Genomic DNA, 22,313 nt, shown 5'->3' with positions numbered 1-22,313 from the left:
GAAAATCCACTGAGGACCCCCAGCAGGCCGGGCGTCATCAGGCAATTTTCATATAATATTGCATAACACAGCTCAAGATTCCTTGGGTTCTGGGAGGACAAGACAGACAATAAATAAACACACTAAACAAGTAAAATAGGTAGTAAGTACTGTTGAAAATTTTTCAAGACAGAACTGAGAAATGGGAATCAGGAGAAAGGTTGGGGGAACAGGTTGCAATTTTAAATAGGTGGTCTTGGGCATCCTAGTGGAAAAAATAACATAGGAGTTCAATACTTAATTTCCTCACCTTATCCTTTCCTGTCTCCCTGTCTTCTTCTTCCTCAACTCAAATTCCTCTTATACAGTGCTCTACTCACGGACAAGATTAGAACATACTGGAGAATGTAGGCACTTAGTCCTCTTCTTTCTGTAGAACTAGCCAGGGAATCTGCAGGGCCCAGTGCAAAGGGAAAATCAGAGCCCCTTGTTCAAGAATCATTACAGATTTTACCACAGCAACAGCAGAACTTGAAACTGAGTGCAGGGTCCTTCTGCACAGGGCACACAGTGGCTATTTGTGGCCTACAGAGATCTGTCGGGTGGCTTAGGCCCAGCCTCTCCTCTCTCTGTGGTCCATGAGGCAGACTTGCCGCCTGCTTTCCCTGTGCCCACCCTCGACCAGGAAGCAGCCTCATTTCTCGCTGCCTTCTAACCCTAACCCTGGCCTCTTCTACAGCCCCGTAGGGGCGGATGGATGCATGGGTACAGAAGGATCATTAGAGCCAGTAGCATTCTTGGGGGGCCTGGGTGGCTCAGTCATTAAGTGTCTGCTTTCAGCTCAGGTCATGATCTCAGGGTGCTGGGATCAAGCCCCACATGGGCTCCCTGCCTGGCGGGAAGCCTGCTTCTCCCTCTCCCACTCCCCCTGCTTGTGTTCCCTCTCTCTCTGTGTCTTTCTGTGTCAAATAAATAAATAAATAAAATCTTTAAAAAAAAAAAAAAAAAGCCAGTAGCTGTCCTTAGGAATCAGTACATCTTCCTGCCCAGGGCATTTATTTTCTCCAGATTTAATGACAAGGGAACCTAAGTAAGTAGAGGACTTCAGGATTTATTTCCTTGTGATAATCCAAGCACTCTCTCCAGGAGGGCCATTTACCTGATAAATTGTACCCCTTTGTCTCAGTGCTGAGGAGCCTCCAGCCTGCTCAGGCTGCTGCCCCGTCAGGACACTGGGCCATCTATTCCTGCCCTGCCCAGCCCAACCCTAGATTAACAGAGTTGTCTTAAAGGAGCTCAACCCTTTGGTTTACTCATTTCCTCTAGCACTCCCACCGTTGGCCCAGCCTGAGTCTCACGGGTGCAGAGACAGAAGCTCGAGAGCTGACCTGACTGGTACAACATCCCTCGGTGATTGCGCTGGAGTTGCAACCAGATCTTCTGACTCGAGCTCCAGCGTTCTCCCAAATACTGGTGTAGGCTGTGGGCATTTATCCTGCATATCCCACTTATGCTTCCTCGGAAAGGACGTGACTGAAGGATCCTTATTCCAGAAGGCACTTCCCCACTAATGCCCTTATCCTAAAATCACATGCAATCTCAGGGACTAGAGGTGCCAGAATGCAGTTGGTTCCTTGCCCAGGCCCATATTATTCTGAAGAAGCAAAGATAGTTCTCAAACACATACACATCTCAATCTGAGTAAACAAGATAGACAGAAACAGAAAAAGGAAAAGGAAAAAAAAAAAAAAACCTATGGGAAGTACATTTATGATACCCAGCCTCTAGATATTGTGTGTAGGGTTTGGGGTTTTTTTTTTTGTTTGGTTTTTTTTTTTTTTTTGGTACCATTGCTTTAGTATGGTAAAGTACATATGAAAAAATGTATCATTTTAAACATTTTTACATGTCTGGTTCTGTGGTATTAAGTACATTCACATTGTTGTGCAATCATCAACACCATCTGTCTCCAGAACTTTTCATTCCAATTTTTTTCTTGAATATGGAATGCTACTGGCTGAAACAGAATGCAGCCCACGATGGTGTTTGCTTCAGTGATATGCCAATTTAACAAACCCTCACAGGCTGGAAACCAGCACCCTTCCTCACTGAACCCTGAGAGCAGTGAGAACAGAAAGGCCAAGTGGGTTGGCCCCCCTACAAATGCAGCCACGATTAGCTAACTGGGATTCCACATATCTGCATGTAGGAAAACAGGTAAACACCATTGCCAGAGACAAGGACTTGGGAGAAAAGAAAAAAAAACCCTGCTTTTATGAGCATAGCTTTTCCACTCCTGTCATTCTTACATGGATGCAAAATGATTCCCCGTATGCATGAGAAAGCTTTGTGCTAACTGAGTCAGCCTGGAACAGGGCTCTGCCCCATAAGCACAGAGTCTTCTTCAGGAAGAGGAAAATATTCTTTCTGGGTCTGGGCGTCTGAAAACTTAAGAGAGAGACCCAGAGATACAAGCAGACAAGCACAGATCATAGCCCGAGTGCACTGAAACTGACATACAGAGTCATACAGCAGGCATGTCAGAAAAAGAAACAGAAACACACACATGCAACCAAAAATACACATCACCACTGACATTTATTGAATGCTTACTCAGTGTAAGGTGCTTTTCTTAGTGAAGTAAAAGCAACACAGAGATTTTAAGGAACTTGCCCACAGTCACACAGCTCACTTGAGGAGCTGAAAGTAGTCCATTTTAATGTGGAATTTAAATGTGTTGAATTAAATTTCTAAAGCCTGTGACGAGAATAGAATGAAGATTGTCAGAGCTTGGTTTTCATCTAGCAGGTCATGGGGAGCTACTGAAGGCTTTCAGAAATGGGGATGACATAGTCACAAGAGTACTTCAAAAAGAACCCTCTGATGAGGTTGCCTTCAGTGGTTTGGAGGGGGAGGGGTCATCAGTGCTCCTTTCGGCTAGAGACATTGGTGGGTTGGGAAAGATAACTCAGGTGAGGTGAGTCCCATGGGTCTGAAGCTATTCCTACTCAAGAGTAGCTTCCAAACCACCACTTTTCTTCCATCTATCAATGGTAGGCATGATGGACAGCTTTCAGGCCTATTGCTCTGCCCTTTCATCTTCTAGAGGATTCTTTCTTACCCAAGATCTTCTTCCTACTCAAGCTCCCTCATTTGGAAAGGCATCTATGAAATGACAGTGCAAAAGAATGCAAGGTACTATTGATCACTATGTATCACGTTGGTTGTGAGATGCTACAAACTCACTGGGTCCACTTCCCAGGTTATTCAGGCATAGAAAGTGGTCTCCAGCTAGCCAGATTCAGGTTCATCGCTCTACTGTTGTTTTCCTTCAGTGAGTACATCCTTTACTAGTGGCATCATGGGACACTGCTGGCTGCATCTGATAAGGAATGTTCCTCGAGGACACTGAGTGGGAAAAGAGGGTGGCCACAGGCCAGGAGCAAAGAGCTGAGGGAAGGCTGGGGGTAAGGAGTTGACTAGAAAATTGTAACATCAATATTAGCAGACAGGCTAATGAAGGACTGTGATTTGCAGATGCCTATCTCCCACCTTCCCTCCCTTCAAGGGAGCTGGTATATACTCATCAGGATCATCTAAGCCTGGGCCAGGATCAGCACGAATGTTGTAACCAAGAAAGAGCTTCAAGTATGGGAAGGTGACCTCCCTACTTTGAGCAAATGATGGCCTTTAAATTTTTGAAATCTCTGTAGGCAAACTATGCATACTAATAGAACAAGCAGACAACTGGAAAGAAATTGGCCAGAGCCTGAAAAATAGGAGGACACAGGAAAGGAGGAGGGAAGAGGAAGGAAAAGAGCTCCTATGTAAGTACTGTGGGGCAGGCATTCTTCCAAGCATTCGACATTAGCTTATTTATGCTTCAACCCAACCCTATTAGGGAAATATTGATATCCCCATTCTACAGATGAGGAGATGTGCCTGGAATTCCCATCACCATGCAAGCCTCATGGCACAGTTAAGATAAATGCCCAGGTCCATCTGATTCCATGTCTTGTGACAGCTCTCTTACCCCATATCACCTTCACAGGATCAAGTATAATAATGAAAGCCCTCAGAGACATTTCCCCATTGATGGGGACCATGGTTAAAAGCTGGGGTGCCAGAGTCAGACCTCAATTTAGTCCCACCTTGACTGCTTACCACCTGCCCCAAGTTCAAGTTCCCTGATCACTGATTCCTCCACTTGTGGGATAGACCTGGCACCACAGAATTGCTTTGAAGAGTGAATGAAATACTGATAGAGAGAGTGGGAGACAATAAAGTGACAAAACAGCGTGCCGTGGTACATTGTAAGTGCTCAATAAACAGAATATCCTTCCTATTGTATTTTTAGGTTGGTTATTTTTATTGTTCATTCACTTCATCAGCTTAGGTATGCCGTCATACCAAGTTGTGTAAGTCTCAGCTCCCTGAGGACTGTGAGCCAAAATTAGAGGATCGTCCATGTTTAGAGCCTGAGAGAACCTCTCAGAGGGGGAAGATTAATCTCAAAAAAGGGAAGTCATTTGTCCAAGGTCACGTAGAATGATAAGTATCATGGAATGATAAGTGGTATCATTATACTTATCATGCTTCTTGGCATATAGAAAAGACTTTAACAAATAATTATTCAAGGAATTCTGCTTTAACCTCAACATAGTTTCTATTTTCCATTCATGACCTGGTGGTATCTCTTGTTAGGAGGCCATATCTGGATCTGGGGAAGGGTTTGTGGTGCTCTTGGCCTACCTGCCCTTGGCTTATGGCTTCTCTTCCAATCCCACAAACCCTGCTTCCATTTTCTCTAAGGGAAAGCAAGAAGTCATCAGCTTTATTGGCCCCTGTGAACAGCAGAGCAGTTTTGATGGAGAACGGGGAAGACTTTGCGATGTTGTGGTTATTTGTGCCATTTCATCAGCCAACAATGTAAATTAAATTAATTAAAAAGCATTGTACATTTTAATTCCAACACTGGATTCACTCAGTGGTCGTGGAAATTTTGAATAATGGATAATAGTCGTCTCTAATTTCTCAACATATGTTTTTTCACTTACACAGCTGTGAAAAAAATTATATTTATATTTTTGTTGATGCATAATTTCCAGCCTGAAAACAGAATTCATATTAGCATTAAACTGCAACAGGTGTTGTTTTTTTTCCCCCCCCCCCCCCTTCTTCTCTTTCTGGTGAGCTGGAATAATCCCTTCTTTGGCAGGGAGTCAGTATTTTTTCACAGTCATTTTTGCATCCTTAAGAATTCCTTTAAAATTATTTTCTACTTGATGAAACACATCCTCTCAAGGCTTCATTATTTTCACCCTGGTGTTATCTGATTGAATATTTCAATCACAAAAAGCTTAGAAGATTTGAGTCATTTCTACTCAACACTGCATAGACCTACAGCTGGGTATGTCGATAACATTTTGAAGGTTTTTTGGAGTTTTTTTTTTTTGCTAAGAAATAGCCATGACTTTAAACGACCCAATTGCATTTGAAGCTTGGATACTGTTTAACTATTGATTATGAAGCGTCTTTTAGGCACAAGGTAATCAAACCAAACACAAATGATTACTACATTCCATTCTAGATGGCCTGTAGAGAAAGAGTAAGTCCCATGAAAACTTGTCAGTTTCTTAAAAAATTACTTTTTTTTTTTCTGGTGTACAATTTTTTTTTTTCTTGGAATCCAGCAGTTTAAGAATTCAAAGCAAAGTGTAATGGAAGCGAGATAGTTATCCTGAAATTAATCCTCTTCCTTGGGTATGCCTTCCCAGTCAGTATTACAGCATCCATCTTTATCTTTACCCCTACCAGCACCACATCCAAGACTATTTTTAAAGATCCTGCTTTCTTGCTCCCTCTACCTTCGCAATCACAGATCTACCTTGTGGTGGGGTATTCTGTGTAAAGGCACATTTAATTAGATGGTCTTGCTTAGCACCGTACAGTGACTCTCCCTTGTCCTGGGGAATTCCAGAGATGTAGACACAAAGTCTTTCATGCATGATCCAGTCCCCTTTACCTCTAACTTCTTGTGCCATCCTCAGTTACTAACTCTTCAAATCTATGTTGCAGCCATACAGAGCTTCCTGGAGTTCTAGGAACAAATATGTGATTCCATTTCAAGCTTCAGTAACTTTATTCAAGCTATCTCCTCTGCCTGGTTGCCTCACGGTGTACTCGGTCAGACGGTCTTCTTTAAGACCTATCTCGGGGAGCTTCTCCCCAGCAAAGCCTTTCCGGTTTTATCACCAGCACCATTATCACCCTGACACCTTTCCACCCACACCATAGGTAGAGTGGCTGTCCCTTCTGCTGTTTCACCCCCATCTTTTTTTTTTTTTTAAAGATTTTATTTATTTATTTGATGACAAATCACAAGTAGGCAGAGAGGCAGGCAGAGAGAGAGTGAGAAGCAGGCTCCCCACGGGGCAGAGAGTCTGATATGGGGCTCGATCCCAGGACCCCGAGATCACGACCTGAGCCGAAGGCAGAGGCTTTAACCCACTGAGCCACCCCAGCGCCCCTCACCCCCTTTTAAGGTCAAAAGGGAATATATTAAGACCTTGGGTTCTAGAGCCAGATTTCCTGGGTTCACATCCCAGCTGCCATTTACTAGCTCTCTGTGCTTGATTTGCCCATTGTAAAATGGGTACTTGCTAGAATTAACTGAGACAAAATTTGTAAAGTACTTATAATGGTAGCTGGCAGGTTGTGCACATATAACTAATGGCGATACAGCTTGATTCTTACCTATTTCATTTCACTGTATTTGTTTAGAGTTTACTTCCACCACTAGACTAAGAGTTCCTTGAGGGCTGGAATGGAATTCTCTGATTTTTTTGTATCTTGAATGCCTGGTACTGTGCCTGGCATATAACAGGTGCTCAGGAACAGATGTAGGTGGAATGAATGAATAAATCAATGTAGACAGACAATCTGGAAGTTCAGCAAGCAAAAACACACCCCCCCCCCAGTTATATAATGTAGTTATGATGTCCCTGACACTTCTTGTTTTTTTTTTTTAAACTAAGAAACTCTTCTCCTTTCATGATAACTAGCTAAAACATGGGATGAATGTTTGCTGCACATTTGCAAGAGGGTTTGAGTCCAACATCCACACTCTGGTGTCCTGCTTGTTCTATTTTACTTTCCTTTGCCATTGCCAAGATGAATATCCATTGATGGGGTTTCTAGTATTCATCATATGCAGCCACCAGATGGATCTGAATAGTTTCTCTAACAACCAATTTGCATTTAGACTCTGCTTCCAAAATGCCTTCCCATTATAGCTTCCATTTGCCCTCCATGCACTCCAACATCTTCCACTCCGTTCTAAAGGCCACACCTCTAATTTTGGAAATCGTGGATTGATTTGGTACAACTGAGCTACACTAAGTCAATACAACAATTGTCATTTATTGCCAATTGTGACTTGCTCATATATTCCAACTTCTACCACGTAATATAACATAATTTTCATTATAATCATCTTTTGTAGCAAGTCCTAAGATATGGTTGCAAGATGGATTTTATTTTTTTTCCTGTACTGCTCCCAAGGCTTCCTCTTTGGGTTATGTTGCCTACTGGGCATTGTCCTTGAGCCAAGATCTTCTTGTTAAGGGTGTTATGCTTATGTGGGGCTCTGTTAGGTTTCATGAACTAAATGAAGAGTAAGTAATAAATTCATAGAGGAAATTGGGTTAGCATGTGATTAACATCCTGGCTGATGCAGACGGGTGTACCAATGATGGAAACATGTGCTTGTATCATGATGAAATGCAGATTAGAGGCCCTGGAGCCAACCCAAGGATATCTGCCCAAAACTGTTTCATCTCTGTCAGCTTTAATCTGATCGAAAGAGAGCATGCTTCAATGCAGCGAGAAAAATGTGAACTCCTAAAATAACCAAGTGGCACTCTGTTTTCCATTTAGAAGCTATTAAAATACTCACTTTTCATTGAGGTACAGTAGAAAGCTTACTGAACTATAACTTAGAGGACCTGAATTCAAATCTCATCTCAGTCACTAACTTATGCTGTAAAATTTTACAGGTCCTTAGTTTCTACATCTGTAAAATGAATGTGCTGGGCTAGACTAATGGTTTTTAATTGTTTTTTCCTTCATAAAACAAGTGACAAATGATATTTGTACACTCCTGTAGGCAACCCCAGGATTGTGCACAATTACCCATGTACTAGTTTTAGTCCCCCTTTCTGCCTGCTCAGGTAAGCATATCAGAAAGTACATGAGTAGGGTTGATATTTTAAGATAACCTTGAATGCCATTCTGTCTAATTTATTTTAAAAATTAAAAATCAAATAATTTGAGAAGCTTGGGTACATCATTAAATTTTAAAAGGTGATTTGCTATACAACTCCCCAAAGGTATTTCATAAAACTCTATTTTAGCAGTCTCTTGTGATGTTATCATTCTACATCTCTGTGAGTTAATCAAGGTGCCAGCAAAGAAAGATCCAAGGCTTTGAGTCTTTAACTATTTGGAATAAAAAAAAACAAGAAATACATTTTTGTAGGTAGTCCTCACTTTAGTGAGTAGTCTCATTTCCCTTTGGAGAATTGCTTATCGCAAGAGTAATTTTTGATTCTTATGTTGACATGTTAAGCAGAGCTCTGTTCCTAAAATGAGGTAATAACATCATCACTTGAAAATAAGATGAAATCTTTTTTAAGAACTGAAAATATATAGTACTTGACTAAAATAGTAGTGAGTTATATCTTGGAATGTCTCATCAGAGAATATTTATCTGCAATGGGAAGAAAACTTTGTAATGTGGTGGCTATTAAAAACCTGAATAATGTAAGAAAGGGATTAAGATAAAAGTTTCTAAAGGACCAAAAAGTTTAACATAAGGTTTAAGTATAAAATGACCTATACAATTTTTCATCTCCAACAATATGGTGGTCTAGATAACCTGAAGAGCTTTACACTATTAAATACCAGGATAAAGTAAACCTTGTAAGACTGAGCTTACAAGATATGAAGGGAAACTGTAAGAATTCTGAGACAAAGAATAAACCAAAAATAACAATCAGCAGGTTGGAATGGTGACAATAAAGCTGTGGAGTGGAGAGAAAAATTGACAACACCAATAACTTGTGGATGTAGGAGTTTAAGTCTGCACTGGGAAAAGAGACTACTCCTTTGGTTTGGTTATGCGTAAACTGAGAAAATCTTCATATACCCTGACTTTACATAAAAGAATGGATTAAGTAGAACCTACCTATCAGCATAGAAAGATTGTAGTGAGCATTGCACATCTTGTTTTGGATTATGAATGGTGGGAAAAATTCCTTTAAGATTAAGAATAATGGAATTAAAGACTTCAATATATGAAACTCTAAAATAAAAACAGAACAAAAAGCTATAATACCTAGCAGAGGCAAATAGAAAACTTCTGAAGGATATACCTTTAATTCAAGCATCACAAGATTTCCATAGCAAAATATGATGATGAAATAAAAAACTCAAATTGCAAAATCATGCAAAGAAACATGCTACCATGAGTAAAGGTCAGCAAATACCAAACAAAAACATTAAAACCCAAGAACTCCATGTGATATAAAAGTTGAATATAAGGATATAACTATGTAACTATATATATATGTAACTGTATATATAACTATATATATATGTTAATTAAATTAAGTTAATAAAGTCATATAAGGAAATTGGAAATATTTTTAAAAACCAATAAGGAAACATTGAAGAAAGAAAGAAAAAATCTTTGAAATTCTCTAATGGAATTTCTCCAAATGATGGGCCACCTGGTTGGCTCATCAGTCAGTAGAGCATCCAGGTCTTGATCTTGGGGTTGTGAGTTTGAGCCCCACACTGGGTGTCAAGATTACATAAAAAAATAAGATCAATAAAAAAAATGAAGGACATGGTCATTAAACAAACTCAAGAGGTTAAACAGTAGTGTAGACATAGTTGGAAATATAACTAGTTAATTGGAGTACAAAATACCTCCAGTACAAAAAGATTTAAAAAATTAAAAGAGTAAAAAATAGATATAGAGAATAGGACAAAAACTCCAACTTGTAATGGGATTTCCAGGATGATAAAATAGAAAAAATGAGGAATTAAAAAATATTTCAAGAGTTAATGGCTCAAAGTTTTTAGAATTGATTAAAATACATGAATCATCAGAATCAGAACACCTATACATCTATAAAACATATAAATCTGTACTTAGATACATGGTCACATGCATGTAAAATGATAGAGCATTTCTGGAAAACAGTTGGGCAGTTTCTTTTAAGACTAAATATGCACTTACCATGCAATTCATAAAACACACTCCAGGCATTCATCCCCAGAGAAATGAAAGCTGATCCACATAAAAATGTGCACACGAATATTCATAACAGCTTTATTTTAATAGCCAAAAACTGGAAACAACCAAAGTGTCCTTCAGTAGTTGAATAGTTAAACTATGGTACAACCATACCATGGAATGCTGCTCAGCAATAAAAAAGGTAATGAACTATATTGATAGATAAAATAATCTGGTTCTTAAGAGCATTACACTGAATGAAAGAAATACAATCTCAAAAGGTCACAATGTATGATTTCATTTATATAAAATTCTCAAGATGACAAAATTATGGAGATGAGAACAGATTAATCATTGCCAAGGATTAAAGAAGCTAGTACAGGGTTTAAGGGTAGTAGAGGAAGCATGAAGAAGATCTTTATAGTGATAAAGTAGTTCTATATCTCGGTTGGAGTGGTTATTACATGAATCTATACCTGTAATAAAATACAATAGAACTGTATATGTATATTGTACCCATATAAATCCTCTGGTTTTATATTGTATTATAGTTATATAAGATGTAACTATTATGGAGACTGGACAAAGAGTATATGAGACCCCTTTATACTATTTTGAAACTTTTTGTGAATCTATAACTATTTATAGAGGGCTGGTGGGTGGGCAGGGAACACTACAGACTAAGGAAAGATCTAAAAAGTGATCCAAGAGAAAAGACAAATTATCTATGAAGAAATGGCAATTATACTAACAGCAAACTTACCAAAAGTAATGACAGAAATCAGAAGGCAATAAAATAATCAAATAATCTGAGAAGAAATAATTTAGAATTCTAAACCCAGCTGCATTAGCATTCAAAGTATAGTTAAAACAAAGCTATTTGCAGACAAAAAGCTGAGAATGTTTATTAACAAATTTAAGCTGTAAACTTTAGGATTCAGTGCTGAAAAAAAATTATCTAAACCATGAAAGAAAATGTTAAGAAGAAATAAGGGGGGCGCCTGGGTGGCTCAGTGGGTTAAAGCCTCTGCCTTCGGCTCAGGTCATGCTCCCAGGATCCTGGGATCGAGCCCCGCATTGGGCTCTCTGCTCAGCGGGGAGCTTGCTTCCTCCTCTCTCTCTGCCTGCCTGTCTACTTGTGATCTCTGTCTGGCAAGTAAATAAATTAAATATTTTAATAAATAAATAAATATAAGATATACCTAGAATTCTAGGCAAAAGTGGAAAGTAAGACATAAAGAGAGGTGATCATAATTAATCTGTTCATTTGTTTTGGAATAGAAAGAACTTTTTTTTATTAACACTACATTTTAAATATCCTTATTAAAAGACTAAAAATGAATGAATATCATCTAAGCTGGTAGAGAGAAAAAGAAATAATAAAAGTCCAGTAGAAAACAGAAAGGAAGTGGAAATATCTTTTTAATGCAGACTAAATAGAAAGCACAAACTGTTGTAACAAAGCATTAAGTTATCACTAGTCACAATATATAATTAGACTAAACTCAGTTAAAATATACAGGTCACATTGGATTAAAAAATTCAACCATTTGTACTTAAAGCAACTTAACTAAAATGTGAGGAAACTGAAAGATGGTATTTTAAGAACATGGGAAAATATATAAACTGCTGAATACTATATAAAATGAGCCTTCTGGACCTATAAAACAGACAAAAATACACATTTTTTATTTGGGGGAAAAAAAACCCTCAAAATTAGGGTAGTCATTACTTAATAGCATGAGCAACAATTGGTCAAGAAGGTATAATAGTTATAAACATACATGTCCTTACTAAAATATGCTTAAAATCAGTAAAGTGAAAATTGACAATATGGCATAGTTATTAAGCACACACCCTCTGGAAACAAATTGCCTGCAGCTGAAATCCCAACTCCACCACTTACTAGGTGTGTTACATGTAACTTCTTTTTTACATAGTTTTCTCATCTGTAAAGTAGATTAATAGTACTAGTACCAACTTCATAGAAATATTATAAGAATATATATATTCCTATATGCATCATAAATCTGTCATTGTTATTAATATCATTGTCACCAAATAGAAGAAACACCAAAATTTGTGGCAGAAGATTCTCATATGCTTCTCATTAGTTGATAAAGCAATGAATTTGCTGATCATTTGCCTATTTATTTTCAGATTTATTCCTTGCTCTTTTCTTGGACTACTTGTATCTACCTTCTCTGTATTGTAGGGAACCATATATCCAAGTTTTATTACCTATTGGCTTCCAGGGAAGCACTAGCCAAAAGAATAACGAGCGAAAGGAGGAAAGAATACCAGTATGTCTCCACACGACTCTAGCATGGTACCACCTCCTTGGTTAAAACTCTAGCCAGACCACCACTCCCTTTAGGGCCCCCATTCCAACTGGGATTTCCTGTTTCAGTTCTAGCTCCTGTTAGATGGTCCCAGGTTCTGGGTTCTGCTAACACTACCTTCTCTCTTTATTCCTTCAGAAATAGTTGTATAAGACTGCCAGCTTTCACTGATCTCTAGTTTTTTTCACTGCTCCTCATTTGGCTTCTTGGCTGTCCTGTAACTTATGTAACCAATTCCTTGGTCAAAATACCTAGAATGGTATATGGTTTTTTTTACTGGAACCTAACTGATATAATTAGTAAGATAAAATGCTAATACATAAAACTTTAGTACCCAAGTAGTAAGCTTAATCTAATAGATCTGCTCAAAATTAACAGTAGAAGTGAATTCCAAGTGAATTTTCCCAAAATGACAAATTCTAAAGTTGTTTCATACTTTTACTATCTGAAAAGTATTCTTCGTAGGAATGTGGATACTGTGGATCCACATAGGAGTGTGATACTTACAAAAGTGTAGCAGTAAAGTAGAGAGCAAATGATATGATTGCTTTCCAGTTTATTATTACCTATATTAGGACCATTTCTTCTCCCCCCTGAGATAATATCTCTCTATTATGTGTCTGTCCCTTCATCATCTTAGAATTCAACCTGAAACTCCTTTATAGAATAGTTTGTGTAGCCTTAGAACAAACATTCATACAATAGATCTTTCAGTACTACTATGAGCAAAATACTATGCAAAGGACTATGGGTAATATAAAGATGATAGGCCACTACTCGTGACCCCTCCCCTCTTATAATTAAGTACTATTTTTATAGTACTAAATACCACACTATACTATAGTATAAGCTATAGTATAAACTATAGTATAAACTATAGTACAAACACCACACTGTTCAGTTCAGACTTTCCTTTCCCAAACCACCTACATCTTTGGCTATAAAGAGGAAAGTCACCCTTTTATAATGAGCATCCACATATCTTCAGAAGATATATACAGGGAGTGGTAAGGAAGGAAGAAAGTGTTCCAACCAATCATATCAGCTAATTCTGCTCTGGAACTCAGTGGGAAGACACATAGCCAGATGGCCTGTTGTAGCCAGATCACCTAGTGTAGCCCTCATTGTTTAAATCAGGGCTTTGAACAAATTGGGGCTAGTTTACAGGTCCTTAATTTGGACCCCCAAAAATTTCTAAATGGATACATGGAAGGAAAGAAGGAAGGGGGGGAAGGAGGGGAAAAGGAAAAGAAAAAAGAAAAGATGAGAAAGAGGACTTTTCTAAGAGGGCATTTTAGAGTCACACAAACTGGTAAGTAACGAGCTCTACAGACTAATCTATTGGAAACATTTGCATAATGCAATTAGAGACCATTAGAATTTGGTCTTACTTTTCAAATTCTGCTTTATTTGTCATATATGTACCAAATTACATATTGATCAACATAGGAATAGAGTCTGCATTACTTTTTTGAGTTGTCTCTTTAACCACAATGAGTTCTCATAAACTTGTATTTTAACTGACTTTTCCATAAGAATAAATATGTCAGTGTCTTGAATTCTGCTGGTTTAAAATGGAACTCAAAACTGGAATTTTTCAGCTTCTTTTGCTGATCTGTTTGTTCGAGAATAGTACTTAGAATCATAGCACCTCAAGGTTAGAATGAATCCTCACTAATTCTTTGTTCAACTCCTATCTCCAGTGCTGCAACATTTATCACCATACAAAAGGCCCTCAGCTCCAGGGAGGTAACTTAAATGAGTGAAGCTGGCTGGGATTGAACCAAGGGTTGGGGAGGACTGCAGCAAACTGGAGAGTGTTTAGCCTTTAGGGAATCTTTTCTGTAGCTTTGGAATTCAGGTCTGGTTTTGACAAATCTTCTAGTTTTCCGGGAGAAGCTAGAATTTTATAAGGAATTATCTGACTTGTTAAAATATATTTAAAAATTATTAAATGTCTTCTGCATGCCAAGTATTGCTTTTAATTTTGATGATACAGAAATGACTAAACATGGTCCTTATCTTCAAAGAGCTCAGATTCCTGTTAAGTAAGATATATAATAAAGACAGAAAAGCTATTCTATAAGTGCTAACATAGAGATAGATGTAAAGTATTAGAAGAAAACATGAGAATTTGGATGATTTTTCCAGGTTTGGGAAAGTATAGAGTTTCTTCTAGGAAGTGGCTCCCTGGAGGAACTATACTTTTTGAATTATGCCTTAAAAGATAAAAGGATACTTACTTTTGTATAAGCAAGGGAACAGAGTTATAAATATCCATGACATGTTTTGCAAAAGATGAGAGGGTTGCAATAGCTTGACATAAGCAAAATGAGGTAGGTAGTAGTTAGGTTGGAGATGGACTTATACTCCAAGGGAAGGAATTTGTTCTCTGTCCTGGTAGAATGGGAAATATACAATGACTGTAGCCAAGGTTTTTTTGTGTGTGTGTTAGTAGTAATAGTAGTAGTAACATTTTATTTGAGAAAAGACAATCATGGTAACTAAGAGCACGAATTAAGTATATTGAACTGGAGTCTCTCCTTGAGAGATAAGGAAGCCCTGAATTTAGGTAATGGATGTGAGGACAGAGTGAAGAAGACAGGTTCAAATGAGCAACTGCACCTAAGAAACAAGGAGACAGAAGAGTCAAATTAAGTGGGAAATTGAGTGAGGGTGAAGTCAAAGTTTCTTCCTGGTCTTTTGGGCCTTAATTGTTTTCAGCTGAGCATAATCTACATGCCAGGTGACCCATTTGGGGGTTGCCTGCCCTTGGCCTCTACACCAGTCACACACACCCCCCACTACCTAAAATAATTTAGATAGAAGACCTGATCCAGGAAGAGAATTGTCATTATTAGAATATACATTATTCTATATACATATACATTAGAATATGAACTATGTATGATAGACAGGGAGGAACCTAGCAAAGCCTATATTATCAAAGTTTTCTATGTCCCATTATTTCTGAATGACAAAAATCATTTGTTTACTAAATATTTATTCTTTTTCACTTCTCTGTGAATTTCATTCCTTCTCTTTAAGGTCCCAGACCTCCATTCCTTTTCCTTAGTTCAGGATGACATATATACTTCACTTTCCTGTCTTTGGAATCTCATGTCTGTGTAGATTCCCTACATATACAAAATTAAATTTTATTTTCTCCTATTTATCTGTCTTTTGTCAATTTGATTCTTAGTCCTGGTAGAAGAACTTTGTATGGTAGAGTAAAATTATTTCCTCCCCTACAGGGATGATGTTGCCAACAAGTCAGAAAAGGAAGAGGAGAAATTTAGGAGGGGAGGAAAGCAGGAAAATGGTAGAGAGGGGACAATAATACTAGCAAAATGCCAACTTTGAATTTTACGCTAGACTTTTTATATAATTTCTACTCATAAGTCCTCCACTGCAAATTTGTTTTTAAATTAGCATAACTTCTGGGCGCCTGGGTGGCTCAGTGGGTTAAGCCGCTGCCTTCGGCTCAGGTCATGATCTCGGGGTCCTGGGATCAAGTCCCGCATCGGGCTCTCTGCTCAGCAGGGAGCCTGCTTCCCTCTCTCTCTCTCTCTCTCTCTGCCTGCCTCTCTGTCTACTTGTGATCTCTCTCTGTCAAATAAATAATAAAATAAAATCTTTAAAAAAAAAATAAAATAAAATAAATTAGCATAACTTCTGTGAAACATCTCTCCATTTTGTTATGTATCCTCATCATCCTAACACTCTACCCTAAGGCTTCTTGATTATGTATGGGCAGCCTAGTTTTTTGTTCACAAAATGGGTGTTCATTAGCTCAGTGTGATGAGTCTTCCCTCACTGAAGCCTATAAAAGTAATCCTAGAGAGAGAGCCATTTTCTAGTTGGATGATTTAGGGTAAGATTGTAAAGTTCTCATCTCCGTTGCTTAATTGTAAAGTACAGATAATAACATTGGACCTTATTTCAATTTTGGTCCTCACTTCAAGATGTTCTAAAATCTTAATACATTATCACAAGTAAAGAATTTACTAGTGAGAACATGGAACACAGTAGGTGAATGTCAGTTTTTATTGTCAGGTGTTGTACTTCATGAATCTAATTTAGATCATAAACTAATGTAGACACTAAATTAGAATTTTGAAGATACCATGGTCTCTTCTGAATTTAGGAAAGAGAAAGAGAAGTTCCAAGTGCCAAACAAAAATGACTCATGGTCAGGCCACCTGGACATCTATGCTAAGGGAGCTATGTACTGATGAGCATGTTCATTCATTCACTCATTACCTTGTTCATTTTTCAATAACTTATCTCTTCATCTACCCATTGATTTGTTCATTCAAAAAATAGTTGTTGCAGGTCTACTATTTACCAGGCACTGAGCTAACATTAAGAACCCCCAGAATGTAAGCTTACTAAAAACATAAATAAGTGATTATAATGATAATGTGGTAGGTGGTACATGGACCCCCCCCCCCAACAACAACAACAAAACTCCATAGGGAGTACAAAGGAGTAAGTTGTTTTTCCTGAGGACAGAGTCATTTGAATTGCATTTATTTATTTATTTGAAAATGTGGTTTTTTAAATTTAATTTCTTTTCAGTGTAACAGAATTCATTGTTTATGCACCACACACAGTGCTCCAGGCAATACGTGCCCTCCATAATACCCACCACCAGGCTCCCACAACCTCCCACCCCCCTGCCCCTTCAAAACCCTCAGATTGTTTTTCAGAGTCCATAGTTTCTCATGGTTCACCTCCCCCTCCAATGTCCCTCAACTCCCTTCTCCTCTCCATCTCCCCTTGTCCTCCATGCTATTTGTTATACTCCACACATAAGTGAAACCATATGATAATTGACTCTCTCTGCTTGACTGATTTCACTCAGCATAATCTCTTCCAGTCCTGTCCATGTTGATACAAAAGTTGGGTATTCATCCTTTCTGATGGAGGCGTAATACTCCATAGTGTATATGGACCACATCTTCCTTATCCATTCGTCCGTTGAATTGCATTTTAAGAGGAAAAGTTTGTCAGGGAAAAAAAAAAAAAGTAAAGTATTTAAGACAAGGAGATCTGTCTATGCAAAGTCACAGAGGCACCAAAGACCAAAGGGCTTAAGAGGAATAACCTGTAGATATTTATATGAGAGAGGAACACAAAGAAGATGGAGGAGCATGTAAGAGATGGAGCTAGAAATTCAAGAGCTTTGAATCTAATGCCAAGGGGATTGAGTTCTTTCTTGTGGGCAGTGGGGGAACTCTCATATACCACCCTGAACGTATGTGAGTGACACACTGAAACTTGCATATATAGAAGAGTTTACTTGGTAGCAGGGTGGATAATAAGGAAAGGGGACAGGCTAGTGGCTGTTTTTAGCTTTCTCAAACATCACAAGAAAATGAAAGTAATCATTCACAGGGTATGTTTGTTGAGCCCAAGCAAAACTGAAGGAAATTCCTAACTTCATTCGACCTTTCTTCCAAATAAAATTCTGTAAAGTCTGTATTATCTGAGGTCTTGAGATGTTAATGACTTTAACTAATTGTCAACACTGGCAATTATAATGACAGATACCTTATCATTTCTTACAACGAGCAATGATAATTAAAATTGTGCTAGAGCTTTAGTAGCAATTATAGCCCCTCCCCCCCTTTTTTGTTTAAAACATGAGCCTACTGGTCTGATTTGGTGAACTATCCAAGGCAGGCTTATTATCCCACTGTTTACTTCCTAGTTCTATTTGTGAACCACATTAGCAACAATTATGAAATGTCAGGGAAATGGTAAAAATAACTGAATTTGTTCCATAAGAAAGATTCCAGATTTTGATTCATTCACTTATTCAAGTGCTAGAGCTTTTATTGGACATCTTTATATGCTAGGAACCATGCTAGGCATAAAAGAAGCAAATCAACAAGCCATGAGTTGAGGAGTTTGCAGGCCAATAAGAAAGATTCATCACCAGATAATCATCTAAGATATGTGAATGCTACGGTTGGCAGACATTAGCTCTGCCAAGTGAGAATACAGTTACATTTCACAGAGAAGCTGACTTTTGGTTGGGGGCTTCAAAATGTGAGCAGGAATTTCTTTAAGTTTTATTATTATTATTTGTATTTGCAAGACTTTATAAAGTGTCTCAAAAGAAGAGGACGTTTAGTACCATAGTGATAAATTAGCCGGGGAATTCAGGATTCAAGACCAGAAATTGTGCTCTGGAAAATCCAGGCTGAAAAGAAAGGAAAGGCATCAGTCAGGTATCATATAGTATGCAAACACCTGAAGAAGGTAAAAAGGAAGCAATCACACTGTAGGGGAGGAAAATGTTTTCCCTTCTTCCCTTCAAGGTTCTTGGGCTGGTCTAATAATTAAATTAACATCAGACAGATTAACAAGAGGAAAACAAATTTAATTACACTACGTAAGTACTTCCCAACAGTCAGGTAATTGAGATTTACATGCTATCCTGAGCTAAGAAGAAGTGGGTGGGGGTCTGGGACTTCAAAGGAGAGGAAAACAATTCACAGGAAGGTAAGAAGAGCAAATGTTTGATAAATAAATGTTTGCCATGTCCTTTGGAGAAGTTTTTTTTTTTTTTTTTCAATCTAAAAATAATTATCTTAGGTAATAACTCTCTTTCTGGTACAGGTACCTTCTCTAAATTCTTTTAGGCAGTTAAGGTGGATGTGAGAAGTTCTTCTTAAATCTGTTAGGCCTTGATCATTTTCAGCTTGAAATAATCCTCATGGCAAACTGGCACATTCTGGAGTGGCCTAACCTGGATGCCACTAACATGTTCCAAGAAGAATGAAAAGATCATGCTCAAGTGCAGGGCTCCTGGGGGACAGCGGCAGGCAAGAGCTCTGACTATGCAGTTCAGTTAGACCAACACCAGTTGAGCATTGTGCGGGTTCCCAGAGCCCACCTCTAGCACTGCGGCCTTCATATGCCCCCAGGTACTGGAAATGTATGGTACTGCCCTTGGCATTAGGGGAGTTGTTTGGCCCAGGATTAATCCTTTGCCTTAAGAGGTAGCTTGTCTTCAATGACTGGTTGATGAGGGTGGGACACGATGATCCATCACCCTTCCTGGATTTGAAACAATTATGAAGAGGCATCCAAACCCCAAAGCTCTTTGTAGGGTCAGCTGAGGCTTCTCTTCTAGTGTGTCACACTTCATCTTGTCTCTCTGCCCCTTTCCTACCTACCACTTCTGTTATAGATATGGTTAGAGAGCAGTTCTTGGCACAGCCCCTGCCTGCAGACCTCTGGGTCTTAGATCTGTTCCCTGGAGAACCAGGTTTAAAAGAAGCATCCACTATGTGCTCAGTTGGGGGGAGTCAACAACGCCACAGAAAACATCTCTGACCTGAAATGATTTACAGTTTGGGGGGACGTTAGGGCTTCTAAAGACAATGCAGAGTCTTGGAAAATGGTTAAGCTGTGAGATACAAGAACAGAGGAAGAGGGAGAAAAGAGAAAAGAAAAAAAAAAACTTCCGAGTACACTGTCTAAAATTGTGTTCACAAAGCAAATAGTTCTTAGGTATAATGGTTCTCTATGAATTCAAATGTCTTTAAAATTGAAGAATGTAGTAGCAATTATAGCCCCTCCCCCCCCTTTTTTGTTTAAAACATGAGCCTACTGGTCTGATTTGGTGAACTATCCAAGGCAGGCTTATTATCCCACTGTTTACTTCCTAGTTCTATTTGTGAATTAGAGGCCATGGTGGGGGGAGGAATCTCCCTCCTAAGACAACTGGTCATCCAGGCTTCATTTGCCTTTTTAGAGGACATGATTTAAGACCTCCAAAGGCAGCACATTCCAGTGGTTTTCCTAATTGTAAACTCCTTCCTTATATTTTGCTGGAAACTTTTCTCTAGTTCTGTGCAATCATACAGATTAAATTTACCCCTCTTTTTATGCAAGAGCATTTTTTAAAATTTAAAAACAGAAAATGATTTACATATTGAAATTATTTTAAAAAATTTTAGGAGATAATGGAAATTTGAGCATTTACTGGGTATTTGTCAGAATTAAGGAATTTTTTAAGGTATGACAATAGTGCATGCTTAAGTTAAAAAAATAGTTTTTATATTATAGATATACATGAAACATTTAGGGATGAAATAATATGCAGTATTTGCCTTAAAATAATATGGAGGGAGAAATGGGTGACGTTATAGAAGAAATAGAATTGGCCATGAGTCGCACATTGTTGATGCTGGATAATGAGGGTTCATTATATTTTTCTGATACTTGTAAAAGTGTTTGAAATTTTAAACCTGGAGAACCAGGTTTAAAAGAAGCATCCACTATCCACTTTCCACTTTCATAAGATAAAAATATACTACAATGTCCTAAAATGAAAACATTGTAGTATATTTTTATTTTATGAAAGTATTGCATGGATATCACTGAAAAAAATCCTAAGGACAGAGAGGCTTATAATGAAAAGCCACAGTCCCCACCTCCCACCTTCCCACAGCCCCACTCTCCAGAGGTAACTACTTCTAATCCCGTGTTTTGGAGTGGGGACAGTGGCTTTCTGCAGGTACCTCTATGCATCTAAATAAGCAGTACTGATGATATTCTTAATTGTTGTGTCTATATTATCTGGGCATCCCTGCAGTGACCAGAGAGGATTTTGTCCATTTCATAAACCCACTCCTTCCAGTATACACTCTTGGTTCCTCCTCAGGTCACCTTCTTTCCTCACAGCATAGTTCACATCCATTTATTATCCCATCATCCATAGCCAGTCTACCTCACCTCCCTGTTTTGTAAGATGATGCCTTTGCTAAGCTCACCCTTCCACCCATATTTCACTCCCACATCCAAAATTGGTAACTTCTGTACTCTGTCCTGCAATGATGACTAAGCCTTCAGTGAGTTATTGGTAGTTTTATCCCAAAACTTAAAAATGAATCATGGAACCTGAATTATTATTGCTGTGTAATAGTGTTCACAGTGGAGCTAGTATTTTGTCCAGATTAGGCCTCCTTTGCTTTAAATACTCTGTCTCAATCCTTGCATCACTCAGAGAAGAAAAATTTCAGCATGGAGTTTCAAGGGAATCAACTTTTTCACACTCAACCAATTGCCTTGATTAGTACCAACATTTCCCAAGTCTCAGATGATACTATTTAATTGTTCGGACCCCATCACCCTGTCTACCTCAACCTCCCCTTGTTTTTACCTGGTGATCTCCTTCACCATTGACTCCTGAGCCAATCTGGACTTTGAAATCTTCCAGCTGTTGTCCTATGACTTTATGGGATAGTATATTCTGTTATTTGGGTCTCAGGTCATTGTCTTTCTTGGCTTACTACTTTATTTTGCAAGAGACCGTCCTAAGAAAGGCAGATGAACTTCCTGATCCCTTTCCTAGTCAGAGTCTACCCTCACTTTTAATTGGCTAGGAAAGAATTTTAAAATAAGACTCATTACAACAAAAAGAAATTAAAGGCATCCAAATCGGCAAAGAAGAAGTCAAACTATCACTCTTTGCAGATGATATGATACTATATGTGGAAAACCCAAAAGACTCCACTCCAAATCTGCTAGAACGTGTATAGGAATTCAGTAAAGTGTCAGAATATAAAATAAGACTCATCAAAAAAAATAAGACTCATTTTTCCTCAGAATGTTTTGGTTTTAACTGATTTCCTTAACTTTATTCTCTTACTCTATGATAGGTTTTTCTT

The sequence above is a fragment of the Enhydra lutris genome, unplaced genomic scaffold (genome assembly GCF_002288905.1).
Source record: "Enhydra lutris kenyoni isolate GAN:26980312 unplaced genomic scaffold, ASM228890v2 scaffoldscaffold9, whole genome shotgun sequence".
In the NCBI taxonomy this organism is placed as follows: Eukaryota; Metazoa; Chordata; class Mammalia; order Carnivora; family Mustelidae; genus Enhydra; species Enhydra lutris.
This window is presented reverse-complemented; position numbering follows the sequence as displayed.